This window comes from Lissotriton vulgaris, chromosome 7 (assembly GCF_964263255.1).
Source record: "Lissotriton vulgaris chromosome 7, aLisVul1.2, whole genome shotgun sequence".
In the NCBI taxonomy this organism is placed as follows: Eukaryota; Metazoa; Chordata; class Amphibia; order Caudata; family Salamandridae; genus Lissotriton; species Lissotriton vulgaris.
Window position 1 is genome coordinate 595,330,340 of NC_141695.1, and position 25,825 is coordinate 595,356,164.

At 52.1% G+C, this 25,825-nt stretch overlaps 1 protein-coding gene across 4 annotated transcripts in view; it reads left to right on the forward strand.

Moving 5' to 3' along the window:
* Positions 1–25,825, forward strand: part of RNF157 (ring finger protein 157) — a 548,807-nt gene that overhangs the window by 94,435 nt on the left and 428,547 nt on the right. The gene's annotated exons all lie outside the window — the stretch shown is intronic.

Genomic DNA, 25,825 nt, shown 5'->3' on the forward strand with positions numbered 1-25,825 from the left:
AAGAGGAAATCTCGTTGTGCACTAGCAGAGATTTAAAATCTGGATGTTTATTTAAACTTCCCTGAGAAGGACTGTGCCTGCATTAGTGTGTATCCATAATAATGTTCCCCGGCGCTCATGAGGGGGATGAGATTACTGCATGACGTGTTGAGCTCAGAGGATTCATTTACAATCACGGTGTCCTAGTATTTTGTCATGGCAGTTCCAAATGCTTCTTTCAGGTACCACTTAAGAAGAATGTATTTCGGTATAGCGCTTGCTGCCACAGTTTTCACTTTGTAGCAATGTACAAAGTAGGTGGATTCGTTTTTACCAATGTAAGAACGATCGGATACGTCTATCCAGAAAGAAAGATTCCGGCTGCTGATCTGCTGGCTTTACTGGTTCCTCCACCCCCGCCCCCCTCCCCCCTTTTCAGCAGATGCATTAATTAAGCGACCTTTCATATAAACCGATGCGGTAGGATTAGATGTACAGACTTACTTTTCTCATCCCTGTTATGCAAGCACTGCATTTGTTATTCGGCGTCTGGAGAGCAGATAAAAGGCAGGGACCCTTTGCAAAGCTATGTTTGTCAGGTGCTACCATTGTCTGATGGGGATAGGCTTTTTATCTCAGTGTGAAGAAGCCGCTGGCAGGATAGAGGTGCAAGCAACAATACCAATGTCATTTAGTCGAGAGATAAAGAACGTATGGTCCATATAAAGAGATATCTAACAAGCATTGGAAATGCAATAGGTCTCCGATTTATTTGAGTTAGAGCTAATGGCATTGTAAATGGCAATGTCTTTTAGCCATGTGTTATGGAGTGAATGTATGTGGTGTGTAGTGGAATTATGTGGGTTGGATTGGAATTGTAGCAATAGTGGCATGCTGCGCTTTAGATGAATATGTTTAAAAGTAAAGTGCGCCATGCTGCGATTGCTACAATAGTTAACTGTGGATGCGTTAACAATTGATGTGTGCACTGATGGCTGGTGGTGTGTGGGCCAGTAGAAATTGTGCACTGATGGCTGGTGGTGTGTGTGCTTGGTGGAAGCGTACACTGATGACTGGTGGTGAGTGCGCCTGGTGAAAGCATGCATTGACGGCTGGTGCTGTGTGTGCCTGGGGAAAGTGTCCGCTGGTGGTGTGTGTGTGTTTGGTGAAAGCGTGCACTGACGTCTGGTGTTGCGTGCCTGGTGGAAGCCTGCCCTGACGGCTGGTGGTGTTTGTGCTCAGTGAAAGCGTGCACTGATGGTGTGTGGTTGTGTGTGTGGTTGTGTGTGTGTGTGGTTGTGTGTGTGTGTGGTTGTGTGTGTGTGTGGTTGTGTGTGTGGGTGAGTGTGTGGTGTTTTGGTTATGTGTGTGGGGGTGTGGTGGTGAGAGTGGTGTGTGGTGTGTGTAGTGTGAGCGGTGTGTGTGTGGTCTTGTGTGTGCGTGTGTGGTGGACTTAGTGTTCGTATCCTACACACTCACACACTGCTCACCCTACACACTCACACACTGTTCACCCTGCACACTTTACACACTGTTCACCCTGCACACTTTACACACTGTTCACCCTGCACACTTTACACACTGTTCACCCTGCACACTCACACACTGTTCAGCCCGCACACTCGCACACTGTTCACCCTGCACACTTGCACACTGTTCACCCTGCACATTTGCACACTGTTCACCCAGCACACTTGCACACTGTTCACCCTGCACACTCACACACTGAAGTCACTGTCACTCTGCAGTCACTCTGCACTTACTCTCACTCTGCAGTCACTCTGCAGTCACTCTCACTCTGCAGTCACTCTGCAGTCACTCTCACTATGCAGTCACTCTGCAGTCACTCTCACTCTGCAGTCACTCTGCACTCTACACCCACTCTGCACTCTACACCCACTCTGCACTCTACACTCACTCTGCACTCTACACTCACTCTGTACTACACTCACTCTGCACTCTACACTCACTCTGCACTCTACACTCACTCTGCAGTCACTCACACTCTGCAGTCACTCACACTCTGCAGTCACTCACACTCTGCAGTCACTCACACTCTGCAGTCACGCACACTCTGCAGTCACTCACACTCTGCACACACTCACACTCTGCACTCACTCACACTCTGCAGTCACTCACACTCTGCAGTCACTCACACTCTGCACTCACTCACACTCTGCACTCACTCACACTCTGCACTCACTCGCACTCTGCACTCACTCGCACTCTGCACTCACACTCACTCTGCACTCACACTCACTCTGCACTCACACTCACTCTGCACTCACACTCACTCTGCACTCACACTCACTCTGCACTCACTCTGCACTCTACACTCACTCTGCACTCACACGCACTCTGCACTCACACGCACTCTGCACTCACACGCACTCTCACTCTGCACTCACTCTGCACTCTGCACTTACTCTGCACTCTGCACTTACTCTGCACTCTGCACTCACTCTGCACTCTGCACTCACTCTGCACTCACTCTGCTCTCACTCTGCTCTCACTCTGCTCTCACTCTGCTCTCACTCTGCTCTCACTCTGCTCTCACTCTGCTCTCACTCTGCTCTCACTCTGCACTCACTCTGCACTCACTCTGCACTCACTCTGCACTCACTCTGCACTCACTCTCACTCTGCACTCACTCTCACTCTCACTCTGCAGTCACTCTGCACTCTACACTCACTCTACACTCACTCTGCACTCTGCACTCACTCTGCACTCACTCTGCACTCTGCACTCACTGCACTCTGCACTCACTCTGCACTCACTCTGCACTCACTGCACTCTGCACTCACTCTGCACTCACTCTGCACTCTCTCTGCACTCTGCACTCACTGCACTCTGCACTCACTCTGCACTCACTCTGCACTCTGCTGCACTCACTCTGCACTCGCACTCTGCACTCGCACTCTGCACTCGCACTCTGCACTCGCACTCTGCACACTCACACTCTGCACACTCACACTCTGCACACTCACACTCACACTCTGCACACTCACACTCTGCACACTCACACTGCACTCTGCACTCACTCTGCACTCACTCTGCACTCGCACTCTGCACTCGCACTCTGCACTCGCACACTGCACTCACACTCTGCACTCACACTCTGCACTCACACTCTGCACTCACACTCTGCACACTCACTCTGCACACTCACTCTGCACACTCACTCTGCACACTCACTCTGCACACTCACTCTGCACACTCACTCACACTAGACAGGGCAGGATACGGCCACTGGCCGCAATGGCTACCACCTACATATATTCTGACTCACCACTTAATGTCATATTTGTAATGCCATCCTGGGGCAGGTCCCCCCGCCCTCCCCACTGGGCTGTGCGCACCTGTCCTAGGTCGCTCATGCCCACCATAGCGCTTAGAATACTGCGGCGCTGTAGAGGAGCGATCCCAGCGCATCCCTCTACAGAACCGGCCTCTCCTTCGCTGCAGGATGTGACTGCGCCTCTAACCGCGTAAAAAACTGCCGCATTACCGTAGACTAATCATGAGGGTACTTGTGACGTGTACACTACAGATGCCTTTCTGAAACAAGATAACACCTCCAAGACCCCACCACCCACCCCAAAAAAGAGAGATTGCAATTACAATAACACGCTGGGCTGGTAAGGCTCCGCTAAATGGAACTTTGGGCTAGTAGCGCTTCGAAACCCTAAAAAACACAAGCCACGCAGCCGTCATTCTTACCCGACACGCTGTTGTTGCCAAGTTTCCGACATTTTGACGCACAGCGCACCTGCGTGCCCTCCCCTGTGTTTTTTTTTTTAATGTGTTTTGTTGACATGTGCAAAGTCCACAGTGCGGGGTAAACTTTCAGAGCTCTCCGGATGCCCTATGACTGGCACAAGCGCCTCAGCGACGTGTACCTTTGTGTTCCCAGAATACAGCAAGCACTGGCAAAGGCATTAAGACTGCTAGGTAAAAAAAAAAAACCTTGGCCTGGGTGCCGTGTGCGCAGAGCCCGGTGGTGCCACAGCGGTTGGAACCCTGCCCATAGCATGTACTCTCAGCAAGCGAGTCCCCGGGGGGGGGGGATGGGCATCTCTGGTGTCCGTGGGGTGGGTATCCCCTGTCCATGAGGTCCTTTGACCCCAAGGGAGGGGGAGGCCTGGGCACGTAGGCCCTCTTTGGGGTGGGGTCGGGGGACCTGATACAGGGCTACGACTAGGTGTAACAGAACGCAGCAGTTATTCTACTCTCGAGCAACTTCCACCCCGGCCCGAAGAACACAACTCATGGCTGTGAGCCCATTCTTTCAGTGGCCTCTGAGCTGAGAAGTGTAGTTGCCTGTGGCCTTGGTTTCGAGCTGTGACTGTGAGCACGGGAAGCCGACAGGGAGTTTGCCGAGTACAAGAACAGGTCTGCAGCCTGGTGGGATCCAGCATGTGCAGGGGCGGCAGCCAGCGTGCATCAAGCGCTTTACCTGTCCCCCGTGTCGATCTCTGCACTGACAGGGCCTCTCTGGGCCCCTTGAGATTACGAGCAAAAGACCGAAGAGCTGAGATATGCGGAGAGGCCTATCGGGGAGCACGGGGCGTCACTTGGGAGGACCATCGGTCCTCAGGGCGCTCATGTCCACCATAGCGCTTAGAATCCTGCGGTGCTGTAGAGGAGCGATCCCAGCGCATCCCTCTACAGAACCGGCCTCTCCTTCGCTGCAGGATGTGACGGCGCCACTAACTGCGTAAAGAAGTGCCGCAGCACCGTAGACGAACCATGAGGGTACCTGTGACATGTACACTACAGATGCCTTTATGAAACAAGATAACACCTCCAAGACCCCGCCACCCACCCCAAAAAAGAGAGATTACAATAACACGCTGGGCACCTGCACGCCCTCTCCTGTGTGTTTGTTTTTACGTGTTTTGTTGACATGTGCAAAGTCCACAGTGCGGGGTAAACTTTCAGAGCTCTCCGGATGCCCGATGACTAGCACGAGCGCCTCTGCGACGTGTAGCTTTGTGTTCCCAGAATACAGCAAGCACTGGCAAAGACATTAAGACTGCTAGGTAAAAAAAAAAAACCTCGTCCTCGTGTGCGCACGTGTGCGCCACTGCAGGCATATGTTTTCAATTATCTCGGCCGTGACACCGAGATAATTGAAGAAATATGGCCTTCTGCTGCGCGTAACCGCATGGAATATGCACGAGGTGGAGCAACTCTACCGCCTATGGCCTATTGCTTGCTGTCTTCTACAAAGACGGGCATGCGAGGCCCAATTGCCATGCAGCTGGCAACAAAAACCAGCAAAAATCACGAGCTTTCAGGAATTTGGTAGGTACAATTTTCGAAGCCCTCAGAAAAGGACTCTTAAGCCAAGCCCACTTCGTGGGACGTAGGCCGAGCCCTCAAAATATAGGGACTAAAATGCTGCTGGAAAGTAAAGGGTGATCATGAGCGCAGTCAGAATAAAAGATACATTGATATTTGATCAAAAACGGTTACTTATCAAAAACACCAAACAGTGAAATGGAGATAAAACACTTCGTTTACTCAACAGTCAGTAGGTCCAAGGGAAGTGCTTAAAATAATGAACTATCCGAGGTCTCAGTAAGTACGGCTTCCCGTACAGGCAGCGCACTGGCCAGGTCGGCTAGCAGCAGAGGAATGAACAGCTGAGGAGAGTCGCTCGAGTTAACACCTGGGTCATATGTAGTGTGGCTCACTGGTTAGAGGTGGCAGACCCGTAAGCAGAGAACGGCCCGAGACCAGGGTTCAATTCCCGACGCAGCAGGGTCGTGGACCAAAGTCAAACGGACTCGATAATTCTCGCCTCGGTGTCTACTCTAACCAGGGAACACACTCGGCAACTCTGGGCATTAAGCTTGCCTCATCTCTACAATGGCCTCCCACAGACGCCGGGGATGCCTGGTTTCACCTTGGAGATACCCAAAAGGGACCATCTCACCGGGAAAACCAGGACGGGTTCCCCAGCGGTCTACAGCGCCAGGATACTCCATGGAGTCGCAGTGCCCTTTACAGGTACACCCACATTTACATATGTGTTGATGCTGCGGCTCCTGTAAGGAGGTCTGTAGGTTTAGGTCCTCGGGCTGGTAGGCGTGTGTTGGGGTCACTGCACGGTCAAAGCGTGCACTCAGGCCGGTGCTGTATTAAAGCCACTGTATGCAGCTGCTTCACGACACTGGCCCAAAAAAGTACCTTGCTACTATAGGAAAGAAAGCAACCATTTTCTTAAGCTACCGATTCTGACAAACGTTTTTCTTGCAGCAGAAAAAAACGTTACTCTTCCATTGGTCTGTTATTATCATTCACGCTTTTCCTCCGCCCGCTTCCGTCTACAGCATGGGCCAGTGAGTGAGTCAACCCGTTTCAACCATTGGCTGACTCTTCCGGAAGTGATGACTTTCTGTTATTTAACTGGAAGCACATCCACACCACAGTAGTTTATTTAATTGCCAGGCACTGCTATGGCAATGTGCTTTATTAGACCAAGAAATATTTTTGCTTCTAACCAATGTTTTTTTTTGTGTTTAGATGGATGAGGGCCTGCAGCTTCCCCAACGAAGTTTTATAGAACCATGACAAATTATTATTTGCGGTTTTTATAGAGCAGAAACACTCATCCCGCGGGATATCACGGCGCTAATACCAGATAGCAACTACTGATGGCGGATGCTAGAAGCTAGAGTTTGGGGAAGAGATGAGTTTTCAGTTTTTTCCGAAACTGGAGATAGTTTGTGGTATGTCTCAGGTCGGTGGGGAGCTCATTCCACCTTTTTGCTGCCAAGTAGGAAAAAGAGCGACCACCTGTTCTAACTTTGTGGATGCGTTTCGTCTTGGCCAAAGCAGATTGACAAGAGCGAAGGTTCCTAGTGGGAACATAAAATTCGATCTTCCCTTGAAGAATTGTGGGGCCGGTTTTACGTAGAGCCCTGTGGGCATGACTAAGCAATTTAAAGGCAGCACTCTGACGCATCGGTAGCCAATGGAGTGTCTTTAAGCATTCCGATGCCGAGTCTAGTTTGCCCTTTTTGCAAATACGTTTGGCTGCCAGATTTTGCAAAACATGCAGGCGAGAGAACAGATGTTAATTCATCCCCACAAATAGTGCATTGCCATAGTCCAGGCGACTAACCAGTAAGGCCTGTGTGACTGAGCGTCTGCAATCCTGGGGTATCCATGGGCAAATCTTGGCTAGGAGTTTTAAAATGGCAAAGCCCTTGCCATAAAGGGATCGAACATGATCCTTCATGGACAAGTCATTGTCCATGATAATTCCCAGGTTACTGGCATGATGCTTTGGAGTGGGGGCCAAACCCAGTTAAGGTGGCCACCACGTGGCATCCCATACATGTTTGGCACCACCAAACAGTAGAATCTCTGATTTGCCTGCGTTCAACTTTAGGCAGTGGGCATGCATCCACTGAGCCATTTCGGAGAGGCAGTCATGTAGCTTGGTCTTGGTTATATCAGGCCCTTCGTCCATAGTCGCCATCAGCTGCGTATCATCTGCATAAGAGCAGATGCCGATGCCCCACTTCCTTCCAATGTCGGCAAGAGATGACATATAGACATTGAAAAGAGTGAGGCGCCCTGGGGGACCCCGCAGCTGCTGGGATTGGGCCTGGAGTGGAACTGACCCATATGTACTGCCTGAGTACGGTTGCTCAGGAAAGACTGTAGCCAGTTCAATGCGGTAGATTGAACGCCTTTGCTCCGAAGTATGTTCAACAGGCAGTTGTGGGATACCGTGTCAAATGCCGCTGACAAGTCAAGCAGTATTAGTGCCACCGCTCCACCTTGATCGGTGGTGGATCTGATACTGTCCGACACTGCCAGCAGCGTTGCCTCGGTACTGTTATTGGCTCGAAAGCCAGTCTGGGTAGAATCCAGAAGGGAGTTACTCTCTAGGTACCTGGTCAACTGCACATTCACCAGTTTCTCTAAGACTTTAGAGAGGTAGGGAAGCTGGGAGATTGGTCTGTAATTCTCTGGGTTGAGAATATCAGATCCCACCTTCTTCAGAATTCAGAAGGGGGGGTCACAGAGGCGTGTTTCCAGGCATCCGGGAAGATGGCAGTGCTTAAAGATTTATTAAAGAGTTGTGTGATCAAGGGGCAGAGCGTGGACGCAACTCTTGAGAACACAAAGTGGGGGCAAGGGTCCAGGGGGGGGCCAGCTTTCACTGTGGTCAGGGCTGCTAGGACCTCATCTTCGGAGAGTAGGTCGAAGCTGGTTAAACGGGGTACATTTCCTAGGTCTGGTGGAGCAGTGAGGACATCAGATAGAATGACAGTCTTGGATAGATTGTCAGAGTTGTCTTTAGTAATTCGGGAGGTGACAGTCTTGGATAGATTGTCAGAGTTGTCTTGAGTAATTCGGGAGGTGAAGGTAGAGTAGATTCCCTTGATTTTTTCAGAGAAAAAGGTGTTAATGCGTTCACAAGCCTCCACCGAAGGGGTGAGTGTTTGTGAAGTGCTAGATGGTTTACTCAACTCCTTCACTATTTTAAACAGTTCCTTCACCGAGTTACTGTTTTCCTGAATGCGCTGAGCAAAATAGTCCCCTTTGCCTTTTTGATGGCCAAAATATACTGCCTCCGTTTTTGGATATCGTCTAATCTGGCTTCACTGTCTTTAGACTGTCTCCTGAAATGTTCAAGTTTTTGACATTCCCTTTTAAAAGTTTTTAGATGAGGAGTATACAATTTTTCTGTTATAGATTTTTTCCTGGATTCCTGCATTGGGGTTAAATTGTTTAGTGTTTGCAGTATTCCAGTATTTAGCAGAGCAACGTCTTTGCAGACAAAGCCAAAAAGATGCAGGCCAATTCTGATCTGTTAGCTTTGCCAGTATCTGTTTTTATGGTTGTGTACTGGATTATTTATATATTTTTAAACTCTTTTTATTAATATGTTGTCAGTGAAAAAGTGCAATGCATGAAAACAGTCTGATACTTTTAAGAACACAGCACATATGTTTGTTCTCCATATTATAAACTCTACGGCCACTGAAGACCCCTCTGCATATCAGGACATAAAGGCACATTAAGTGCCCTTTCTCCCCTTTTCATTCACAGTTTCTCCCATCAAACAAAACCCCAAACTTAATTTAGCTATCTCGGGTCATCTTGCCATAAAAGGGGCTTATCCCATGTTTCAAAAGTCTCCCTATGGACCCCATACCTTCTCAGGTTTGCAAAGATAGTCTAGTGCCTTGTAATAAACATACTGTTCTCGCCGCATGCATCAGTCCATGTGAGCTGTCCATTGTTTCACCCCAGAACTTCTTAGCTGTCCCACAATCTAATAATGTCCCTCCTAGCCACCATTAGTGCCATGTTGCACAGAAGTAGGGGGTGCCTAGGCAGTATCTTGTCTCCCCTATATGCCCAATACAGCCAGCGATGGGCCAAGTGGTATGTCCTCCTCCACTAGTCTGTGGCTCACCCCAGTCCAGAAAGATGAAATCGGGGACAGCTCCATAAGATATGACGCAGTGTGCCACTCTTGCCACAGCCTCTCAGGCAATACTTGGCTGTCCTACGCATACACTATAGAGTCTAGTCCTCTGAAGAATTCTCAAACCAGTATTTTAATTTGCACCAATCGAAACCTTGCTGTTGGACAGGCCCAAGGAAGGGCTCGCTCCCTCCCCGCATGACAGAGCCCGGACATCGGCTCTCCAGGTGCTACCCCCAGAAGCAACCCGCAACCCGTCCCCTACGGGACGCCTGCCCCCGAACATCTCTGTATCACTGGCCCGGGCCACCGTCAGCACCATTGCCCGGGCCCAGCCGCCATCTTGGACACTGCACCACGAGGCCGCGTGGCCTCAGCTCGACCCCAACCCTGGGCCTGGCCAGGCCCCGACATCCCGGCACCACCATCCACCCAGGAGGTGAACGGACCACTTGGCAGGTCAATGGGAGAGAGGAGTGTCGATGGCTCTCCCCCGCCAGGTGCCGATCGCCCCCAGCCTCCCCGGGCGCTGGTTCCACCCCCCTGCTGGGTGTCTGGACTCCCTCATCCCGGACCTCCCGACCTCCAAGTGCGAGGGTCCGGACATCAAAGGGCGCCAGACCTATAACTGAGGCAGCTCCAGAGCAGGAAGGCAGTTGTATCCTGGAGTCGAGAGACACCATGAAGAACTCATCCTTGACGGACTGCTGGCGCTGCCACAGCCCTGCCTTGTGAACTGTCGTCCTGCCTGCTGGCGCTGCCGCGGCCTTCTGCAACCTTCATCCTCGTAGGGACCTGCTGGCGCTGCCGCGGCCCTTTGCAACCTACGTCCTCGTCGGGACCTGCTGGCGCTGCTGCGGCCCTTTGCAACCTACGTCCTCGTCGGGACCTGCTGGCGCTGCTGCGGCCCCCTTGCAACCACCATCTTCGTCGGGACCTGCTGGCGCTGTCGCGGCCCGTTGCTACCTACGACCTCCTCGGGACCTGCTGGCGCTGCCGCGGCCCGACCTTCCAGAACGCCGAGCTCGAGGATTGTGAGCTACCATCATTCCATCTCAATACCAGATTTATAACAAGACTGTCCCGCTACCCCCTTTCCCTGCCAGAGACTAGAATTGAGAGGATCCTCGTATCCTGATCTCAATGTACCGTATTACCTTACTTCAAGAACTGCATATAAAAAGCGTAAACCCTATCTTTGTGTGGTGTCCATCTGTGGGAGGGAAGTTACTTGTCTGTACGATCGCTAGGAGACGGCTCTCCCCGGAGGCCTCTCCCCTTGTCCTCGGCCGACCTTCCAGGTCCCGTCTAACATTGGTGGCCAGCGGCGCGATCCGAACCAACGCGTAATCGTACAGAGAGTAACTCACCCCACGACTAAACCACAATGACAACCAAAGAGAGCGGATCCACAGAGAAATTCCAGATGGAAAAACTAGAAGAGTACAGCCATCGAGAGCTAAAACAATGTTGCATAGAACTAGGCATTGCTACCACCGGTCTGAGCACGAAAGAGGACTTCAAACACGCCCTAGAATCTTGGGCAGAAACCGCCAGACCCCGGGACCAAAACGTCGAAGCACCAGAGACAAACACCACTCCGACCGAAGAAAGAAGAGCGGGTCTCTCCCGGGAAGAGATCCAGGAACGAGAAAAAAGCAGACTCCACGAATTAGAGTTGGCACGGCTCAAGTTGGACGGAGAGCTGAAACTGGCAGAACAAAAGATAAACTTAGAACACTTACGGCTCCGAGAAGAGCGGGAAGAAAAGCAAAGACAAAGAGAACTCGAAGAGAAAAGACTGGCATACGAACACGAGCGCAAGCTCGCAGAGATAGAAATGCGGAAACAGAACAAAGAACTAGGGGTACCCGAGCAACCGCGCACCCCAGGCGCTACAGAACCAAAGGTCCACATCCCTAAAGATGTCGTCCGAGAATATTATCGGAACGACGACATACAACAGTGGTTCAAGGCCTACGAGATCGCCATGACCTCCCACCGGATCGATCGAAGTGACTGGGGAGCCGGTCTATGGGGGAGGTTCGCCAATGAAGGCCGCGATGCCCTGCTACAGCTCCCGGACCATCAGATGACGTCCTATGACCACATGAAGGCCGCTCTCCTCACTCGATATGGGCTCACGCCCGAGATGTACCGCCAGAGGTTCCGCGACTGCACACGGATCCCGGGTACGACTTGGGTAGAATATGTGAACTATTTCAGCCGAGCCTTCGAGGGATGGATAAAGGGGAGCCACGTAACGACTTACGAGCAACTCTTCAACCTCATTGTGTGGGAGCACCTCTCCAACAACTGCTTTGTCGAGCTCAGGCAGCACCTCCTCGACAGTAAATTGACTGAACCGCGGCAGCTCGCCGCTGAGGCTGACCGATGGGAAAGCACCCGAGTGGCCCGGAGTGGGCCAAACGAGCAGAACAGAACCAACCAAGGTCACCATCGTCCCCGAGGAGGAGGAGGAGGCCAGGGCCGGGCAGAGATGCCGTCCCGGCAGCTCCCGCCAACACCACCCCGCCCCCGGCCGGTCGGGGAAACCCCCCGATGCGCCCAGGGTTCCGAGCCAACGTTACTTGCCACCGGTGCCAGCGCATCGGCCACTATGCCAGCGACCCGAACTGCCCAAAGAACCAGACTCCCGGGCCCCGCCAGGTCGCTGCCGCCGCCCTAGGAGAAGAGCAAATCTCCGAAGAGCATGAAGAATACGAGCAGGACCAGCCCGAGTGGGAACCTGCCGCCATGGTCCTAGCTTGCCTAGGGGGAAGAGACATGATCCCGCGGGTCCCCCTACCCGCCAACACCAGAAAATACAGCCAGTGGGTGAACATAAATGGGCGCAAGGCCGAAGCCCTGCGTGACACGGGGCCAGTGTGACGGCTGTCCGCTGTCACCTGGTGACCCCAGAACAACTCCTGCCAAACGTTCTCTGCCCCGTCCGATCGGCCGACAATTCTGAGAGCCTGTGTCGGATGGCCTGCGTCCCCTTCGAATGGGGAGGAGTGTCCGGCATGCTAAAAGTGACTGTCCGCGATGATGCCCCCGTGGACTGCCTCCTGGGGACGATCTCGAGAGTTCCCCGTGGGCGGCCGTTGAAAGAAGAGAGCACCTGGGGATGTTGGGCCTCCCGGACTGGGCGTGCGTAACAACCCGGTCCATGGCCGCCCGCGCCATCCCCAGACCCGAAGAACCCGAATGGCCAGCACCTCCTCCCCCGATCACTCCAGAGGAAGACACCGTCCATACTGACCCCCCAGAACAAACCCAGGAAGGGCCCGCTCAGCCCCAAGACCTACCAGACCTTGCTCAGTGGCGTCAAGAGGGGGGGCCCACCCAGGAACAATTCCGGCAGGAGCAAAAGACCTGTCCCTCCCTCGAGGGACTCCGACAGCAAGCACTCGCCCAGAGCGTGGGAGACACCGCAGGGGCCCACTGGATCTATTGGGACAATGACCTACTGTACAGCGAGCAAAGAATCGCGGAATTGGGGGCCAGTCGGGTGCTGGTGGTGCCCCTCCGCTTCAGAGACTTCCTTTTGAACTTGGCACATGATGTTCCCCTGGCTGGGCACCTGGGGCAAGACAAAACCTACAACCGCCTGGTAACCCACTTTTACTGGCCAAAGATGCGAAACGACGTCTCCAACCACTGCCGGGCCTGCCCCACCTGCCAGGCCAGCGGAAAGAGCGGCCGAAAACTCAAGGCACCCCTGCAACCATTCCCCGTCGTCACCACCCCGTTCGAAAGGGTGGGAATAGACATTGTGGGGCCCCTGGACCCCCGAACAGCACAAGGGCACCGATTCATCCTGGTCCTGGTGGACCACGCCACCCGCTATCCCGAGGCCGTTCCCCTTCGAACTGTGACAGCACCAGTGGTAGGCCGAGCCTTGATGGGGATCTTCTCTCGAGTGGGCTTCCCCCGGGAGGTCGTCAGCGACAGGGGCACGAACTTTATTTCCAAATATATGAAATCCCTCTGGCAGCAGTGCGGAGTCACCTACCGATCCACAACCCCCTATCACCCGCAAGGAAACGGACTGGTCGAGCGGTTCAACCGCACTCTCAAGGGGATGATCATGGGGCTGGAGGAACCCCTACGCCGCCAGTGGGACGTGCTACTCCCGTGCCTCCTCTTCGCCTACCGAGAAGTCCCCCAGAAGTCCCTCGGCTTCAGCCCCTTCGAGCTCCTGTACGGACACCCTGTCCGAGGGCCCCTCAGCCTAGTTAAAGAAGAATGGGAAATGGCCCCCCTGAAAACCCCTCCAGACGTCTATAAGTACCTCCTGACCCTCCGCAATCAGACCAGGCGATTCAGGGAGATCGCTAAAGCCAATCTTGAAGCCAGTCAGGAGGACATGAAGAAATGGTACGATCAACATGCCTCCTCCATCGAGTTCGAGCCTGGTCAGCAGGTATGGGTGATGTCCCCCATCGAGCCTTGTGCCTTGCAAGACAAATGGACAGGACCCCTCAAGGTGGTCGAACGCAAGGGCCCTGTCACCTATCTCATCGACATGGAATCCCCCCGGAACCCCCTCCGGGTCCTCCACGCCAACAGACTCAAACCACACTTCGTGCGCTCGGAGCTCAGCCTACTGATGGCTACAGACAGTGGGGCGGAAGAAGACTCCGAGCCCCTCCCTGACCTACTGAGGACCCGTGAAAAAGATGGTTCGGTGGACGGGGTCCGACTCTCCGATGCCCTGACCCCGGAGCAGCGCCAAGACTGTCGGGCCCTCCTGCTGCAATTTGCAAACCTGTTTTCCCTCACCCCCGGGGTCACCCCCTGGTGCCTTCACGACGTGGACACTGGGGACAGTCCCCCTATCCGACACCGGGCGTACCGAGTACCAGATCGGGTGCGCGCCTGCATCCAAGAAGAAGTCTCCAAAATGCTCACACTCGGAGTCATCGAGCCCTCAGACAGCCCCTGGGCCAGCCCGGTCGTACTGGTCCCCAAAGCGGCTGCCCCGGGCACCACCCCCGAGCTCCGATTCTGCGTCGACTATCGGGGTCTGAACGCTGTCACCCGAACCGACGCTCATCCCATCCCCCGAGCAGATGAACTGGTTGACCGCATGGGGGCTGCCCGCTACCTAAGCATCTTCGACCTGACAGCAGGCTACTGGCAGATCGGCCTCACCCCCAGGGCCCAAGAACGATCCGCTTTCTCCACCCCGGATGGACACTACCATTTCAAAGTGATGCCATTCGGCATGAAAAATGCTCCAGCCACTTTTCAAAGACTTGTGAACCAGGTATTGGCGGGCCTCGAAGAATTCAGCGCCGCCTACCTGGACGATATCGCGGTATACAGCCGCCACTGGTCAGACCACCTCCACCACCTCCGAGAGGTCCTGCAGGCCCTTCAACGAGCCGGCCTCACAATCAAGGCCAGCAAGTGCCAAATTGGCCAGGGGTCCGTGATCTACCTCGGGCACCAAGTGGGGAGCGGTCTGGTGGCCCCTCTCCAGCTCAAGATCGCTGCCATCCAGTCCTGGCAGCCCCCCGTCACCCAAACCGAGGTCCGAGCCTTCTTGGGGCTCACCGGATACTACCGGCGGTTTGTGAAGGACTATGGCAGCATTGTGGGGCCCCTCACGGAACTCACATCCAAGAAACACCCAAAAACAGTCAACTGGACCCCAGACTGTCAAGCGGCCTTCGGGAAGCTGAAGGCCGCCATGTGCACCGCCCCTGTGCTCCAGGCCCCCCACTACAGCCGTGAGTTCATCGTCCAGACTGATGCCTCAGACCATGGCATTGGGGCCGTCCTCTCCCAACTGAACCCCGAGGGAGTCGACCAACCAGTGGCCTTCATCAGCCGACGCCTGCTGGCCCGAGGACAGCGCTGGAGTACCATCGAGCGGGAGGCCTTTGCAGTAGTGTGGGCCCTCAAGAAGCTCCGACCCTACCTCTTCGGTACCCACTTTCGGGTACAAACAGATCATCGCCCCCTGCAATGGTTAATGCAGATGCGGGGGGAGAATCCCAAACTGTTGCGATGGTCCATCTCCGTGCAGGGGATGGACTTCACTGTGGAGCATCGCCCTGGCCAAGACCACGCCAACGCGGATGGCCTGTCACGCTTTTTCCGCCTCGACGAGGAGAGTTCCCAAGAGGATGGGTGACTCTCCCCGCCTTTAGCTGGGGGGGACGCATGTTGGACAGGCCCCAGGAAGGGCTCGCTCCCTCCCCGCATGACAGAGCCCGGACATCGGCTCTCCAGGTGCTACCCCCAGAAGCAACCCGCAACCCGTCCCCTATGGGACGCCTGCCCCCGAACATCTCTGTATCACTGGCCCGGGCCACCGTCAGCACCATTGCCCGGGCCCAGCCGCCATCTTGGACACTGCACCACGAGGCCGCGTGGCCTCAGCTCGACCCCAACCCTGGGCCTGGCCAGGCCCCGGCACCACCATCCACCCAGGAGGTGAACGGACCACTTGGCAGGTCAATGGGAGAGAGGAGTGTCGATGGCTCTCCCCCGCCAGGTGCCGATCGCCCCCAGCCTCCCCGGGCGCTTGCTCCACCCCCCTGCTGGGTGTCTGGACTCCCTCATCCCGGACCTCCCGACCTCCAAGTGCGAGGGTCCGGACATCAAAGGGCGCCAGACCTATAACTGAGGCAGCTCCAGAGCAGGAAGGCAGTTGTATCCTGGAGTCGAGAGACACCGTGAAGAACTCATCCTTGACGGACTGCTGGCGCTGCCACAGCCCTGCCTTGTGAACTGTCGTCCTGCCTGCTGGCGCTGCCGCGGCCTTCTGCAACCTTCACCCTCGTAGGGACCTGCTGGCGCTGCAGCGGCCCTTTGCAACCTACGTCCTCGTCGGGACCTGCTGGCGCGCCGCGGCCCCCTTGCAACCACCATCTTCGTCGGGACCTGCTGGCGCTGCCGCGGCCCGTTGCTACCTACGACCTCCTCTGGACCTGCTGGCGCTGCCGCGGCCCGACCTTCCAGAACGCCGAGCTCGAGGATTGTGAGCTACCATCATTCCATCTCAATACCAGATTGGTAACAAGACTGTCCCGCTACCCCCTTTCCCTGCCAGAGACTAGAATTGAGAGGATCCTCGTATCCTGATCTCACTGTACCGTATTACCTTACTTCAAGAACTGCATATAAAAAGCGTAAACCCTATCTTTGTGTGGTGTCCATCTGTGGGAGGAAAGTTACTTGTCTGTACGATCGCTAGGAGACGGCTCTCCCCGGAGGCCTCTCCCCTTGTCCTCGGCCGACCTTCCAGATCCCGTCTAACACTTGCCCTAATTGCAAATTCTTTAGGGTGTTGACAGGATTCCCCCCACATGTCATCTTGTCATCTTCCAGTACCCCCAGTATTGTTCCCATTTCTCCTTCAGTGTGTCCGGGAAGGGGGCTGGATAGTACTCACAAGTGTTCTGTAGATCTCTGATATCGCATGTCTGTGTAAGAGAGCTGCCAATATCCTATACTCCAGGAAAATTCTGCCTCTACAGCTTATCCCATACTTTGCCATGGCATGATTCACCTGTGCGTACCTATTTCACTGGCACTCTTGCCAATTACTATTGTTTCTGAAGCTCTTCAAAAGGGAGAAGTCCCTGCGTGTCCATAAGTCTCCCAGTTTAGATATAGCCAACATGTTCCATTGTCTTTTCAACTCTTTTAAGTCTGCTAGACTATTGGTATCCCACAGAAGGGTTTCCGGTGTAACTTTCCCCTCCCAACCCAGCAAACGCTTAGCTTGGTTCAGTATCCCAACTACGGTGTATGTTGGTCTGAACGGGCATCGCCATACTTTCTAGATGGGCACACTGGTCTACTCTCAGTGCCGGCTCCTGCAGGTCCGCGAAGGCCCAGTAATTCACCACCAGGAATTGCACTGCTCAGTCGTAGAATTTTAGGTTGGCAACAGCTATTCCTCCTTCGTAGGGGTTCCCAGTCATGGTCTCCAGCGATATTCTCTTTGAACCTCCATTCTCCTGGACTTAAGGGGCATAGGTGCCAAGGTCCAAGAAACCACCAGCAGCTTTGAACTACCAGCCCTGGTGTATCTGTGTAAAGAGGTTCTGGTCATGTTAGTTACCCTGAGCGATACGCGGTAGAGTTAATGAAGAAGTACCCGCAAAAACAAAGGCTGCAAGTGGGGACTGGGGAACCAGCCCAGCAGAACCCACAGAGGGGGCTTGGCATCTGAGTGTCTCTGCAACATGAAGACGGTCTGTTTACGTAGAGCAGGGCTGGGGGGGCTCTGGTACAGAAGTGTGTTGTCCGGTGGGCCGCTCGAGTCAGCGGCTCTCATTTGGTTTTGGTGACCTGAAGGGAGAGGGAGGGGACCAGACTGCAGGGCCACTCTCGATGAAGACCTTTGAGATCCTGACGTCCTTTGTCAGCAAGTCAGTGTTGACTCTTGTGGTGTCTGGGCTGGACACACAACAAGTGTTGGTGTGTGCAAGGCCTCCAGAACCCTGTGTATTCATGCAGGGAGGCTCCGGAAAGGCTAGCATCTCAAGACTTGGGGAAGCAATGGGGCTGACTTCTTGGGCTCTTGATGACCTCCAGGCAAGTTGCTCCCTTGGTGGACCTAGTGGTAGGCAAAACAATGAACAAGGTCGATGCGGTCAGTGCCCGCAGATGCAGGGAAGTGGCCCCTTCACCTCAATGGAGATGCTACTTGGTTGGCAAAGTACTGGACAGTCCTCCATGGGTTTGAGGAGGCTGTTCAGTGGCAGGACGAGTCTTTTCTTGCAATTGTCGGGAGAGCAACAGCTAGACAGGGTTTGGCATCAATTTCGGTGCTGGTCTACAGTTATTGCGTTGTTGGCTCTTCTTTGACCTTCTTCTGTTCCCAGATAGACTAATCTGAGTTCCTGATGTCAGGGGCCAACCAAATACTGAATTTAGGGACGTTAAGTTTAGTGTAAGGTGTTAGCCGATTGGGGGTGACCATGCCCCCTATATGCCCACTTCCTGGGGAGAGTGTACATAAACCTGACCCAGAGTTCCTACCTTCACCAAAAACAAGAAGGTGAAACCCTTCTTATAGTGTCCACTTCAGGTGGTCCACCTTAGGGGTGTGCCTAGCTTTAGAGTGCAACGCGCCTACTGGCTAGCTAACTCTCCTGCCTGCTCTGGTGCTAAATGGACCCCAGGGCATGGGATGGCATTCTTCAGTTCTGGAAGAAGCTGAGGTCGCATATCGGAGGCGGCAGAGGCTTGAAAAGCCTCTGGCCTTGTTATGTTAATTCACTAGCCATCCTGCTAGAGGAGGTGTGATCACCTTCCTTTGGAGCAGGCATTGTTCCAGAGCTCTGAGAACATTGGCTCTTCTGAGTAGGGGTCAGAAACTCATCCATGGTTGCATGCTGGAAGAGTCCAGTCAGCCAACACGCTTAAAGACTGGTAGGTTTCAGGAGGTACCTCTAAGGTGCCCTCGGGGTGCATGCCATAATAAATGCAACATTGGAATCAGTGTGGATTTATAAAGATAAAGTGTTTGATACCAAACACCATAACTTTCAGTACAGCCATCATGTAGTTGGGTCACTCGTGATGACCAGTGACCAGCACATGGTCTCAAATTGGCTGTCTGAACACTTGCACAACCATCAATGGAACTAGGCATCACAGGCATGAGGAGCCCATGCAGATATGCCCTCGCATATTATATAATACTATTTGCCTTAGGGCTGTAAGGCCTTCCGCAGGGGTGACTTACATATAGCATATACAGTGTCTTTAGGCATGGCACACAAGGAGTGGGACTGTGTATTGTACTGCAGTGCACAATGTGGCAAATAAAGCCATGATGGGAGGATTGCTTCATCCGTAGCTTGGGGTGCCATGCAGGGGGCTTGTAACTAGACCCTAGCTGTCAGTGGACGCAAGTCCAAGGAAATGAGGGAAGGGCACAGAATCATACAATGAGACCACAAAAAGGGGTGCCGCTCGCAGTCGTGGTGTGGTGAACGGAGAAACCCTTCTGCCCAGTACCTTTGTGTCCAAGGGAACTTGCCCGTGACTTGGGAGCCCGTGTGCTCAGTCACCAACGCTCGTGAGGAGAACCAATCGCTGTGCTCGGGAGCGGGACTGCGAGGGCCGGGAGTGCTTGCGCAACACCATCTCGCGTACCTGGTGCCTCTTCCCGCCCCCTCCTCCCTCGGAGCTTCAAAACGACTCGCGGCCCCCGCTTTGCGGGTGCCGCTCGCAGTCGTGGTGTGGTGAACGGAGAAACCCTTCTGCCCAGTACCTTTGTGTCCAAGGGAACTTGCCCGTGACTTGGAGCCCGTGTGCTCAGTCACCAACGCTCGTGAGGAGAACCAATCGCTGTGCTCGGGAGCGGGACTGTGAGGACCAGGAGTGCTTGCGCAACACCATCTCGCGCACCTGGTGCCTCTTCCCACCCCACTAATCCTCCTACTTAGCCCTGCCCCCTGACGCGAACGCGGGACGCGCGCGGGCGGAGGCGCGGGCGAAGCCCGGGCAAAGGGCGGGCCCTCTACGGCCCACAGCGGCCAGAAGAGGCCGGGCCGGGCCACCCCTCTTTCTTGACGACCACCGAGTGCTAAAGGTCAGGATCTTAAAACTCTCTATCCCTTGTGCACTCTGACACTACCCCCTTGATTCGATACAGTATGAGGAAGGGTCTGAAACCCGGCAGAATGACCGTTCTACCTTCTAAAACGAGACAAAAAGAAACTACTCCGCAACCGGTTCCCACCCTCACTGCAATCGATATTATGTTACAACAGACTATAGGAGTTGTATCTTCCGCTATTGCTAATACTGAAAGGAGGTTATCTTTGCCACCAACAATATTTGTGCCTGACTCCCAGGAGGTAGCAGCTGATCCTTTGGTCTTATCACAAGATGTTACTGACGATCTGGATCTAAGCCTCGGAGTCACCGCCTCTTTTGCCGATCTTCCGTGCGGCCAGCCTCTAACTTAACAATCAGGGAGCTCACAAAAAATCCCAACTAACCCAAGTACCACTAGGGATGATGGAACGACAAGCAGCACACTGTCAGGAAAAGGGAGTATAGGTCCTATAAACAGCGAACCAAAGACAAAGAAAAAGTCTAAAAATAATATACGGAACCATAATTTAGTGTCTCCCGCTTCAAACTCCGCATCAGGCATACCGTGTTGGGTAGTAAATATGGTCTAAAATCAGATCTTGAAGCCACGATCATTGCTCATATCAAGCCCCTAATGTCTAAAATTGATAGACTGACATCACTAATTAACACCAAAGGGACTGGCTCTAATAAATCAAGTGGAAACGTGGCAACAGCATCTCACGGAAAATCGAAAGAGGTGCCATTGGGAGGTATTACTACCAGCAAATCATCAAAAGATGCTACCACTAAGCCCAAACTACTTCCAGCAACCACAGGAGCAGTTACCCAACACCTGACCCAAACTGGGGAAAAACCTGCTGCAACTCCTTCAATTCCCAACGCCACTGGCCCTATCCCGGAGACCCAACAGAATTTAGGTCCCAGAAAATCGCTTAACCAATCAGCAAAGGACACACAAAGCATGGGTACAAATATAACATTAGCCTCTTCTCCAAATAAAAATCAAGAGCCAAAAATAAGATTGGCTCGCTTTAAGACAATTAATTTGCCACCGGAAGCCTCACCTTTTGTGGTTGTATTAGCGGGTGTACCACCTCTGAAGGAGGGAAGAAGGGAATCCTTTGTTGAGCTGAGAAACAAATGTGCTTAGTGGCTGCAGTTACACAGACCTTTACCCCATCATATGTGTGGTTAAATACTTGCAGTTAGAAGAGGAGAGTGGGTTGGAAGAAATTCTAAGACCATAGCAGGGGACGTTATAACTGTTAACTTCAGGGATACAGAGGTAGTAAACTACATATGCAATGCACCCAGTAGCAGACCCACCACCCAAATCCATCCACTTCCTCTTTCTTATTTTTACCCTGTGGCACCAAGACAACAACTCCCGAGATTTAGCTTCCCAACCAATAGGGCTTACACACATGCTCCCCATCACACTATCCACCATTGGCAGCAACCTTGGCAAGGCCCCCCTGTAGTCGACGCTTTTCTATCTGTTTGCACATTGGAATAGATTCTGTGCCCTTGATGAGGTAGATTGACTCACTCCCGAGGAAACTACCACCTCATACTTGGACTTGAAATGGGGCGAGGAGGAGAGCGCGTTGACTGTATTACAAGCCGCGTGCCCTAACCCTCCAACCATGATAGTCACTAGTCTAACCCAGCCAACATCTTCTATGCAGGAAAGGGATCGCCTGGAACCCCAAAGCTCTAGTGATACTAATAATAATATTAGTAAACCCGTCAAGGAATCAATAAAAATCCTTATTTGGAACCTTGCAGGCATCCATAGAAAATTGGGTCTGCCTGAGTGGAGCGATTTTGGTTGAGGCACACAAAATCTGCCTGTTCCAGGAGACCTGGAGCACTGAACCGCTCCACCGAGTTGGATTTGTAACCCATTATGTGCCTGCTGAGAAAGCTACGCTTGGGAAGGGACGTCCCTCGGGGGGTCTCCTTATCTGGGTAAGCATTTCTCTTAACTGCTGTATAACACCCAAGCAGGTTAATAGCCCAGGTATTTTAGGAATCTTATTGACTAACCCTAGTAGGAGCCTATCCCTTGTCCTATATAATATCTACGCCAGAGGCACAAAAAATGGGTGCATCTCATTGGTAATATCTGACCTCGAAGCGCAGCTTAGAAACCATCCGGAAGCCAACCATACTCTAGTAGCAGGTGATTTTAACTGCACCTATGAGCCACTACCTACGGATGACATCTCAGACTTAGGATAGGAAGACAGTAGATGGGGTATTCCTACACTCACTATTCCCCCGATAAAAAGATGGTCCCGCAGTGCAATACAGCTAAATGCACTGACACTAGAGTTTGGCCTAAGAGCTACGAATGGTCGTACAATTTCAGATCGCCTGGGTGCCCCTACGTTCAACAGAGTTGATCATACTTCAAGGATTGAGTACATTCTGTTGGACTTAAAACTTTGGAGTCTGGTCCAAGATATGGTAGTTATACCCACTGTGGAGAGTGACCACAATTCACTCTCCCTATCCATAACGAATCCCTGGCTCAGTAATGCATATATAGTTCCACCCAGTTGCTCACATAAAGTCACTGTTTCTTCCTGTGGAAGACGTTTAAAGTGGAATAAAGTTGCTACTGATGCTGCTAAACTCTCCAGCATAAACAAATTACTTATGGCCTCACAAATAGAATTAGATAATATCAACCCAGTTGTGCTAGCCGAAAACGCAACACCCATTTTTGAAGCAGCTGTTAAGAACATAGGTGAAGTTTTTTGGGTAAGGGGCTCTGCAGGGAGGAACTTGTCCCACCACAAACCTAGGGGAATGCATGATTGGTATACCCCTTCATGCAGGCGGGCAAAGTCTCTCCTAATAGATGCTGTTAAAGGCAAATCCCAATCCCTGATTCAGATAGCCAGGAAAGAGCATAAGAGAACACTGGCATATGCAAAAAAAGAGTGGGAAGAGGCTTACTGGTGTACTCTCAAAGAAGCTAGCTCCAAAAAAGATTCAAAATGTTTCTGGGATACAATTAGAGCCAGAAACAGGCCAGATAGTGATCTGATAACCTGTAACATCCCAAGCCAGGCGTGGGTTAACCACTTTTCGAAGTTATATACCCGCCAAGATGACCATACTACTATTGACGCTCCCAATGATGCTGAAGGGAGGGAAGTGGCCTTAACTTCGTTGCAACTAAATTGGGACATCTACCCCGATGAATTTGACTTATCTGGGTAAGCATTTCTCTTAACTGCTGTATAACACCCAAGCAGGTTAATAGCCCAGGTATTTTAGGAATCTTATTGACTAACCCTAGTAGGAGCCTATCCCTTGTCCTATATAATATCTACGCCAGAGGCACAAAAAATGGGTGCATCTCATTGGTAATATCTGACCTCGAAGCGCAGCTTAGAAACCATCCGGAAGCCAACCATACTCTAGTAGCAGGTGATTTTAACTGCACCTATGAGCCACTACCTATGGATGACATCTCAGACTTAGGATAGGAAGACAGTAGATGGGGTATTCCTACACTCACTATTCCCCCGATAAAAAGATGGTCCCGCAGTGCAATACAGCTAAATGCACTGACACTAGAGTTTGGTCTAAGAGCTACGAATGGTCGTACAATTTCAGATCGCCTGGGTGCCCCTACGTTCAACAGAGTTGATCATACTTCAAGGATTGAGTACATTCTGTTGGACTTAAAACTTTGGAGTCTGGTCCAAGATATGGTAGTTATACCCACTGTGGAGAGTGACCACAATTCACTCTCCCTATCCATAACGAATCCCTGGCTCAGTAATGCATATATAGTTCCACCCAGTTGCTCACATAAAGTCACTGTTTCTTCCTGTGGAAGACGTTTAAAGTGGAATAAAGTTGCTACTGATGCTGCTAAACTCTCCAGCATAAACAAATTACTTATGGCCTCACAAATAGAATTAGATAATATCAACCCAGTTGTGCTAGCCGAAAACGCAACACCCATTTTTGAAGCAGCTGTTAAGAACATAGGTGAAGTTTTTTGGGTAAGGGGCTCTGCAGGGAGGAACTTGTCCCACCACAAACCTAGGGGAATGCATGATTGGTATACCCCTTCATGCAGGCGGGCAAAGTCTCTCCTAATAGATGCTGTTAAAGGCAAATCCCAATCCCTGATTCAGATAGCCAGGAAAGAGCATAAGAGAACACTGGCATATGCAAAAAAAGAGTGGGAAGAGGCTTACTGGTGTACTCTCAAAGAAGCTAGCTCCAAAAAAGATTCAAAATGTTTCTGGGATACAATTAGAGCCAGAAACAGGCCAGATAGTGATCTGATAACCTGTAACATCCCAAGCCAGGCGTGAGTTAACCACTTTTCAAAGTTATATACCCGCCAAGATGACCATACTACTATTGACGCTCCCAATGATGCTGAAGGGAGGGAAGTGGCCTTAACTTCGTTGCAACTAAATTGGGACATCTACCCCGATGAATTTGACTTCACAACAAAAAGAAGTAGAGTATGCGATAAGCACCATCATGCCCCAAAAAGCTGCTGGCCCGGACGGCATTCCTGGCGACCTCATGAGATCAGACATCCCGAAGTGGGGGAAATTTATTCACTGCCTACTTGCTGCCATCTGTAGGGGCGCTCCCATTCCCTTATCGTGGAAAGGGGCGGAGGTGGTCCCTATTTTTAAAAAAGGTGCCAGAGAAGATCCATCCAATTATAGACCCATTAGCCTGCTGGACATTAGTCAAAAAGTAGTTGGCAAGGTTCTACTGGTCAGAATATTAGACTGGATAGAAGAAAACAAAATCCTTTCTGACTACCAGGCAGGTTTTAGAGTGGGTACTGGGACAATTGAACAAGCTTTTAGGCTGATGATGGTGTATTGGAAGGTCGTGGTTATAGGCAAAGGCAGTCTTTATCTCGCGTTTATCGATTTAAAGACTGCCTTTGACCTTGTACAGAGGGAGACCCTGTGGAGAGTTTTGGCCGATATGGGGTTGCCTCATTATATACTCTCATTACTTGTCAGGCTACACAAAAATAGTTTTGCCCAGATAAGGTGGGGCTCAGGAGGGGAAAAAACCAGCAGTATCCCGGTTGAGAGAGGGGTCCGCCAGGGATGCGTGTTAGTTCCCACCCTTTTTTCCCTTTATATCAATGGGGTGGTTGAGCATCTTCGGGAACATCTTTCAGACGAACCATCCCTGGCTGGCGAACGTATAGCAACCCTCCTCTTCGCGGATGATACGCTTTTAATATCGAAAACCCCAATAGGCCTCCAAAGGCTTCTGAACAACTTCCAATCCTTTTGTTCTAAACAGGGGCTGGTAATTAATACGGGCAAGACAAAATACCTTGTGTTGAATCCACCAAGAAAGCCAGTACGCTCCCCTACCCTGAATGCAGAACCTTTGGAGAGGGTAGAAGTTTTTGACTATCTTGGCATTCGTTTATCTCACAAAATGCAATGGACCCCACATCTTGATAAAATGTTACTAACCCACAAGAGGATAACAGGAGCCCTTTTGAAAGAACAACGCTCCTGTGCAATTAGACCGATAGCTGTTGTCCTCGAAATTTATTCAGCCAAAGGGGTTAGTTCTGCTCGCTATGGGGCGGAGCTATGGGGTTCATCCATCACTAATGACTTGCCAAGATCTGAGAAGAAATTTTGCAGAGCGATCATGTCACTCCCTCAGGGTACTCCTATGGTCCCACTAATGCTGGACCTTGGATGTCGCCCTATTGACGATTTAGTAAAACTCCGCCCACTTTTACTATGGGCACGCCTGTGGCGAGTGCACAAACTTGGC